The sequence below is a fragment of the Crotalus tigris genome, unplaced genomic scaffold (genome assembly GCF_016545835.1).
Source record: "Crotalus tigris isolate CLP2741 ecotype Arizona unplaced genomic scaffold, ASM1654583v1 scf7180000017861.769447, whole genome shotgun sequence".
NCBI lineage: Eukaryota > Metazoa > Chordata > Lepidosauria > Squamata > Viperidae > Crotalus > Crotalus tigris.
Window position 1 is genome coordinate 182,592 of NW_024096682.1, and position 8,467 is coordinate 191,058.

At 40.8% G+C, this 8,467-nt stretch overlaps 1 protein-coding gene across 1 annotated transcript in view; it reads right to left on the reverse strand.

The window, feature by feature from the left end:
- Nucleotides 1-4,555, reverse strand: part of PKIB (cAMP-dependent protein kinase inhibitor beta) — a 38,166-nt gene extending 33,611 nt beyond the window's left edge. Inside the window, exon 1 of the mRNA XM_039343541.1 lies at nt 4,397-4,555. The gene's annotated coding sequence lies outside the window, so the exon portion shown is untranslated. The remainder of the gene's footprint in view (nt 1-4,396) is intronic.
- Nucleotides 4,556-8,467: the final 3,912 nt, after the last annotated feature.

Genomic DNA, 8,467 nt, shown 5'->3' on the forward strand with positions numbered 1-8,467 from the left:
ATCAGTCAGTTCTAAATTGCCACAATATTTCTTTCTGAGTTTCATCTGAGTTCCTTACAACAAATAAAATCTGTTTTCTCCTTATCCGTTTGTCAGCATTTCATGCAGGAACAATGTCAGCATTTCGCTTCCACAGACATGGAACAAAAAAAAAACAGAGCTCCTGTTATTTGTGATGGCCTCCAAATAATCCCGGATAAAAGAAGGAAGTGAAGTTTCTCAATAGAAATCCACAAAACATCCTACTTCTATGGTGGATTGGACCCTCCCACAAAGATTTTACTGTTGTAAATAAACAAAGCACGGGAAATTCTTTGCTTTCAGGCTGTTGCCAAGAAAACTGCGTGGACAGCTTATGTTGAAGGAGATTTTACTTTGCCTCTATTGATCATACAGAAGAGATTTATACAAACTGGCTACAGAAACATATGGAACTTAGACGTGAGATATGTAGTATGTTGCAGTATTCCTGTTAAAGATTCTAGGTGCTCAGGAAAATATACTTTTTTCTAAGATATGTCATTCCAATATTCTCCCTGGCTATTTTCTATGGAAGTGATGGCGAACCTTTTAGAGACCAAGTGCCCAAACTGCAACCCAAAACCCACTTATTTATCGCAAAGTGCCAACATGGCAATTTAATCTGAATCCCGAGGTTTTAGTTTAGAAAAAAACAACTCAGATATTAACATCTTTTGTCTTAAAAAAAAACACAATAACAAAGCTTTCAATGATACAAACAACTTTTTACAGAAAGGTAAAAGTTTGCATTTGGCATGCTTTTGAATAATTAATATGATTTTTGCTGTTGTATGCATGCTGACAATTTGTCTAACCTTGGCTTATACTTTGTAAGTTTGAAAGCAACACATGTAGCATTCAGGTCATCTGTTAGTCTGTTTCTGGTGTCAGATTTGATAAAATTCAAAGCTGAAAACAGCACCCTCGCTCCGGAGGCTTGTTTCGGCTAGGAAGGGGCTTGAGAAATGGCTTTTTCTTGCAAAAACGTAACCAAAGAGCGAGGCGCGTGTGCCCACAGAGAGGGCTCTGAGTGCCCCCTCTGGCACGTGTGCCATAGGTTCACCACCACTGTTCTATGGGTTTTCCTTTTTACTGAGTCAGGCTCCTGTACTTTCTGATGGTATTCAGTCTTTGATTATTTGTTTTTAAGATTCCCCACTGAAGTGTTATAGTTTTTAAAAATTCTTCTAAAAATTTTTTTTCTTGAATTGCTGCATTATTTATTTATTTATTTATATCCTGCTTTTTATAAATAACTCAAGGTGGTGAAACATACCTAATATTCCTTCCTCTTCCTATTTTCTCCACAATGATCCTGTGAGGTGGATTGAGCTAAGACAGAATGAGTGGCCCAAAGTCACCCAGGCCACTTTTTTATTTCCTTTTTGAAAACAGATGGTACTGTTCTATATCCAAATGATCAACATTTACAGAATTAAGTAATTAAGTATCAGATTTCAAGATGGGACAAGTAGAATAAAATAAACAAGAAAAGGCAAATAGAAGAAAGTGCTTTTCAGCAATAGTAAACTGATATTTCTGACACAATCCAATAAATAGAATTGGCTTCCATACCAGCATGATAATTAAAGAGTTTCCAGGCAAAATGGTGATGAGCACCAGGCATTTTTGCTAATTATAAAACAAGTCCTTAGAGAGTTGCAACAAATTTTAGCCTCTCACTGGATTGGGCATGGATGGAAGGGGAACTGATTTTTTTCCTGGAGTGTTTATGACAAAAGCTCTTCTCCGTATGTTAACTATTTCAGAATAGACCTAACTTATCAAAACAATTACATACTTACTTCCCACTGGCAGTTGCCTATTTTTATTTTTCCTGGAAAATTGAGAATATATCAGCAGCACCAATGCTGCTGTTAGTGTTTTTCTATATTCTCATCTGGGAAAATATTAGGGAACAAAACCTCTTTTAAATAAACATTATTTTGCCTGATGCACAGGAAAACACTAGACGACATCTTTTATCACAACAATTATAATGAAATAAAGTTTTTAATATTTAAAGGCCTGGATTAGGGGAGCTTGAATGGGGATATGCATAACCCTTGATCACCAGCCTTGCTGTCCCTTATTATCTCTCCCCCATTTTCTAGTTTAGAATTTACTAGCAATGTTGACACAAATGAAATAAAACATATCCCATCTAAAAATGTTGCCATTCCTGCCACCCTCCAAGGCAGAACATTATCAGTTGAAAAGAGGAGTGAACTGAAGAGTAAATAGCTTGGGACACAAATGGAAAGATGTTTTAACTGGCAGCTGTCAACTCACTCCTTAGCTGCTTTCCTTAGCAACACTTTGAGTTAGTTGATAACTAAGTGGCCAATTATCAGTAGACAGGTGAAATAAACTGAGTCTTCTGGCATAAACAGTCTCTCATCCCAGCTTGTGTTATAATACATTTGTTATTTAAGGTGCCATAAATGTGGTATTGTACATACTGTGGGGGAAAATGTCCCTCCTTCTGAAAAGAATTAAAAAGAGAGTTGCTAATCATGTACAGTCCTTTTTCTTTACCATAAATTATAAATATATCCAGGTCATAAATCCACCTCAGCCAAGCCGTCATTAAGCCAACTGCATTTTCATAATAGAGCAATAATTTTTCACAACCTGGGATCCCTTGTACCCCCAGAGAGTACATGATGGTATTTTAGGGGATACAACAAAAAGTGGCTTGTGTTCCTTAATGATGAGTTGCAATTACTTTTGTAGGGGGTGTAAACATTAATCAAACATCTCCTAGGAATGTGGGGCATAGAAAAGTTTGGGAGCTACTGAAATAGATGCAAGCTTTCAGTTTTAGCAGAACCCTTCATCAGGCAAGAGACTTTTAAAACAGGAGGAAAACAAATGGGATGGAAGGGGGCACAGTGATTGGTGCTTAAGTCTGTACAGCTCAGGGTCTTATGATTTAGATTCACTAGAAATTGCCTGCAGCTCTATAAATTAAACCTCTCATGCTGATTTTCAGTAAGCCATTATCTTCTATTTTGATCTACCATCATGTGATTATTATTATTATTGGTGCAAAGTTTTCAGTCTAAAAATGAACAATTACATTCCCAAAGCAGTAGAGTTCAGAAAGCTTCTGATGGCACAAAACTATGCACAATTCATAAGTTCAAAGTTCTCCCTTCATTCAATAAGATGACAATCTCACATTCCATTAAGCTACACTTTGCTCAGCTGTGGTTTTAAATAAACAATAACTGGGTTCACACAGCACATTATGCTGAAGTTAAACGAGCCACAGTTGGGTTTAGCCCAAACAAATGCATTCACATTCACATAAATGCATTAAAGAAAGGCAGCCTAATGTCTTCCTTGGAGGTTTCCTTTGAAAAATTATATGATGAACACCTGATGGTGTCTAACCTGCAGTTAAAATGTTCCCACTGGATAGAATACATCTTCAGTTTAAACACACCCTCTTTCTAGCCAAGGTTAACAATACTCAGGTATACACAGACAGGAGCCATGATCACCGAACACCAACCCCACCCAGCATCCCAAAAGTAGGTGTCCAGATTGTGGCAGAGATACAGGTAGTCCTTAATTCACGACCAGGATTGAGTCCAAAATTTCTGTTGTTAAATGAGACATTTGTTTAGTGACATTTGCCCCATTTTATGACTTTTCTTGCCACATTTGTTAAGTGAAAAATTGCAGTTGATAAGTTAGTAACCCGGTTGTTAAGTCAGACTGGCTTCCCCATTGAGTTTACTTGTCAGAAGGTCACAAAAGGTGATCCACCTGACCTTAGGACACAGCGGCGGCCATAAATATGAACCAGTTGCCGAGCATCTGAATTTTGATTACATGATGATGGGGATGACGGGAGTGATGGGGATGCTGCAAAGGTGGTAACTTTGAAAAATGGTCATAAGTCACATTTTTCAGTGCCTTTGTAACTTTGAGCTATCACTAAAAGAACTGCTGTAAGTCAAAGGACTACCTGTATTCTGCTTCTTCAGGGATATGTTCCTTGACCGCAAAGTTGACCCTTTTCGACAGCTCCCAGCTTGTTTGTCCCCTCCTGAGTCAGAAACAACAACTACTATTCTGTACTATTAATGGGTAGGCATAATAAAAGTCAAAGTCGTCAGCTATCAAGAAGCGGGCAAAGGCAAGGAGGGAAGGTAAAGTTCACTTCAAAAGCGCTTACGTGTGGCGCTATTCTTTTAAGCAGAAAGAGATACTGGACGGAGATGGAGCAGCGTAAGTAGATCTCCATGGTGACCTCGCGTAGGTGCTTCGACACCCCCTCCCGCCCCCGCGCCCCCCAATTTATGAAGTAAAACTTTGGGGTTTGCCACAACCTTAAGAGGGCAAACCGTCCTCCGGGACTTACCGCTTTGTGGATTCCAAAGAAAAAGAAGAAGAAAAAGCTGAGGGAGCGGCGCCAGCAGCCCCGAGACGCGCTCCAGCCACAGCACTCCCCGACCCACTTTAGCTTTGCGCCGCAAGATCTCTAGCGTCCGCCGCTCGCCGCCTGGATAGGCAGCTTCGCAACTAACAACCAGGAAGGAGGCGGTCAAACACTACCGGCAGCTGGCAATAGGGATGAATGAGGAAGGGAAGGAGGCGGGCGCTCGGGCTCGGTGGCTTCTTAGTGGATCCGATGAAAACCTTTCTGCCGGCTTCTCTCCTCCCGCCCCCCTCACCATCTTCTCCCAGGAGGAAGGGATTTCCGTATGGGATAGATCTGGGGAAACAGCGGGACAGATAGAAGGAAACCCCTTTTTGTAGAAACGGGGTTTTTAAAATCTAAACTGCCTCTGTTTCCTGGTATTGGAGGATCTGGATGAGATCTGGGAACGGATAAAGAACATTACAGAGAGAATTCAAAAGTATACGTTATGGCCGATTGCGTGAAGATCAGCTCCAGTCTTTCATATCTCTGAAACGTCAGCCCAACGAAAACAAATCCCAACTGATTGCTTTGCAATGTTACACACGTCTAAATCCCACTGAAATCAGCGGGACTCACTTCAGACATTCTGAAGGCGTACAGTGTTGGCAATTCTACCGCTCTGTATGTGTATGGTGGCAGAAAAGCTGCTTGAGACCACAGCTGTACACCAGGAATGAGTCCTGTATACCATGCAACATCCTGGCTGCAAGATAAAGCTCTCTGGTGGCAGTTTTAAGAGCTCTGCTCTTCAATGGAGCATTTTGTTGGAGCGCACCCCTACAGGTGAGACACATGTGGTATATTGATGCCTGTTGAGATGGTTACCTGGCATGACACAGTAACTGCGTTCTACACCACCCTCTTCCGCTGGTGTCTCAGATGCCTGCAGGATATGGTCAAAAAAATCCCCCTCACAGGCTGATTCTGATACCTTACTCGCAGGCCTTCTTCTCTGTTCATCACAAATTCATCTCAGGCTTTCATGATCTCATTGCTCTGTAGGTAGTCCTTGACTTCTGACGACAATGGGTACCAGAATTTCCATTGCTAAGCAAAGTGGTTGTTAAGTAACACCTGTTTTTACATCCTTCCCCCCCCCATAGTTGTTAAGTGAATCGCTGAAGTTGTTAAGAGAATCATGGGGTCATTAAGTGAATCTGGATTCTCCCCTTGAATTTGCTTGTTGGAAGGCCACAAATGGTGAATACACAATCCTGGGATTCTGCAATCATTGTACTGTAAATGCATGCTGGTAGCTAAGCACCCAAATGTTGATTGTGTAACTATGGGGAAGCTGTGATGATTGTAAGTACAAGGACTGGTTGCAAGTCATTTTTTTCAGTGCCATTATAACTTCAAATGGTCGCTAAATAAATGGTTGTGAATCGAGGACTGCCTGTACAGACTGAATGCCATCTGCCTTCATCCCAAAACTCGTGGCTGACAGCCACCAGTCATACCACATACTGGATTGTGGGGCAGTGCTTGAATAAGCCTACCTATCAAACTGATGCTGCCCTAGTCTTGAAGGCATGGTCACCACAGCATGAGTTTCCATGCTCACCCACCAACCCAGACCCCATAGTCCCAAGTAGAGCAATATACAATGTGCACAGGGCTATTTTGCTTCTTGGTTTGGAAGAATGTTAATTCTGGCAATGGGAAAGTTCCTGCAAGCAAGGAAATACTACCCAGGTTGCCGCAAAGTAAGTGACCAAAGCCTGAGATATCCACAAAACTTATTGCTGTTAAACCCTCCCCACAGAAAGGAGAGGGCAGAATGGGGAGCTCTTATGCTTTGAACTCCCACTTTGTATACGGCTTTGCTTCAGCCTCCCTTCAAAGTCTAGATCTTTTTTATTCCCTAAAATGTTCCCCAAAGTGATCGTTATCAATGAGACTATTCCAGGCTTCAGTGTTATCGTTATTCATAGTACTATTAGTTAACATAGTATTTATTTATTTTTTTTCATATAATAAATGTCTGGGGCTTGATGAACCATTTGAAACTTCGTGAGTTGAGCTAAAAAGTTTGGGGACTCTTGATCTAAAAGGAAGATGTTAAGAGAAACTGAGTGCTGGAGTCCCTGATTCGATTTCTCTTCCCACTGAGCTTCACTTCCCAGAGAGAAAACCAACCACCTGTTCTCTTCTTCATTGTGCATGGAGTCAGGGCTTGGTGAATGTAGGCAGGCGATTTGAACTGGAGAGTTAGCCAGTTGCCCGATGCACTGAACACAATGCAAGGAAAATTGGGCACTGTCTCCTACTTCAGCTCACTTACCTTCTCCCTCCCATGATCTGTCAGGCTAATCAGTGCAGTGTAGGGAGAAAAGTGGGAAGGAGCAATGGATAACGAGTGAGCTTTGGCTTCCACTGATGCTTCAGGGAAAGGACACAACTGCCAATAAGCAGCTGTGATTGGCACCACTGAGAAGCCACCAGTGGCCCAGAATTGGCAAAATTGGCATCAGTCCTGCTTCAAGTAATAAAAACAGTGAAAAGTATGGTCATGCAAAAGAATAAGAGATAATTTTGCTGAATACCACCTTGGCTCGTGATTGGTCTGAAAGTGTGTATTTTTTCACAAGAGGCCTTGAAAGAAAATGAATAGAAAAAGTGAATGCAAACCCCACCACATATGGACTAGAAAAGTAAAAGTTGATTGATATGGAAAAAGTTCCTTTCCCTGCTGTTCCTACTGAAGTTACTCTATGTCTTCATAAATGGCTCTTTATATTGTTGCTCCTGTTTGCAAATTCTTCTTTTAATCCTTTGTGACTACTCTGAATTAAAACTGCACATCAGACACTGTTCTGACCCAGAGTTAAGATGCTTTGTAAAACCAGGTCAGACAGATAAACTCAATAAGAATGATTGCAAAACAGATACATATTTATTCAGAGAGATACTTGCATTTATGGTGGTTGCTTCTGGATATTACACATCTGTCATTCCTATAGGTGAGAAATTAATACTTCCTCCATATCACTTCTACAACTTGGATTGGAGCCATCAGAGACATGCGATGACCCCATGCTTTCTCAGACAAAGACATTTCAAACTGGCTCGTGTCCAGAAAGTCCTGCAATGCCTTTTAGAAACTCCTGCCACTAACCTACTAACATGATATAGCTGACTAGCTAAACTATATTACCCATGAGCCATCTCTTAAGGAGACAGCACTTAACCCAATAAATGCCAGATATTCTAACATACAGACCTACGTGGTCCAGAACAGACACAATGATTCTGTTTTGAAAACATTGCATTTATCACACTGCATGTGCGATAATCCATTCCTCTAATAAATTTCCTCTTCTTCAGCAAACCAACTACATTTGCTTAATTTGTAGTGGAAGATGGCAGTCACAAGATAACCTTTTTTCAGAGTCCAAAAACAATTTATTTGTGTGTGGAGGTATTTATGGGTCTGTGTCTGTATGCATTTGTGTGTATAGGAGAGACAGGGGGAGGGAGGGGAGAGAGGGAGAAAGGAAGAGAAGGAGAGAGAAAGAGATTTAAATTTATTTCAGGTGGAGAACCTTGTTTTAAACACCTTGGAAATCCATAATGATTTCAAAATGCAATATTAATTTATCCATTGCCATTTATTTTATAAAATATTTTAGATCTCAATTCAGCTTCAGTTAGTCATGAATACAGCTGCAATCCACCCTTACCTGAAAATTAAATCCCTCTGAAAATATATAGCATTATACTGTATTCCCTATCAACACGATAATTTAATAGGACTGCTGATATAAAATGAGAGCCAGTTTGGTGTAGTGGTTAAGGCATCAGGTTAGAAACCAGACGATTGTGGGTTCTAGCCCTGCCTTAAGCACCAACCCATCTGGATGACCTTGGGCCAGTCACCTTTTCTCAGCTCTAGGAAAACAAGCAATGGGAAACCACTTCTGAAAAACTTTGCCAAGGGGCTTCCAGTTTTGATGTTGCAATGAAAGAAAGACAGACAAGGCTCTGTCTTTCGCATTTGATTTCGCC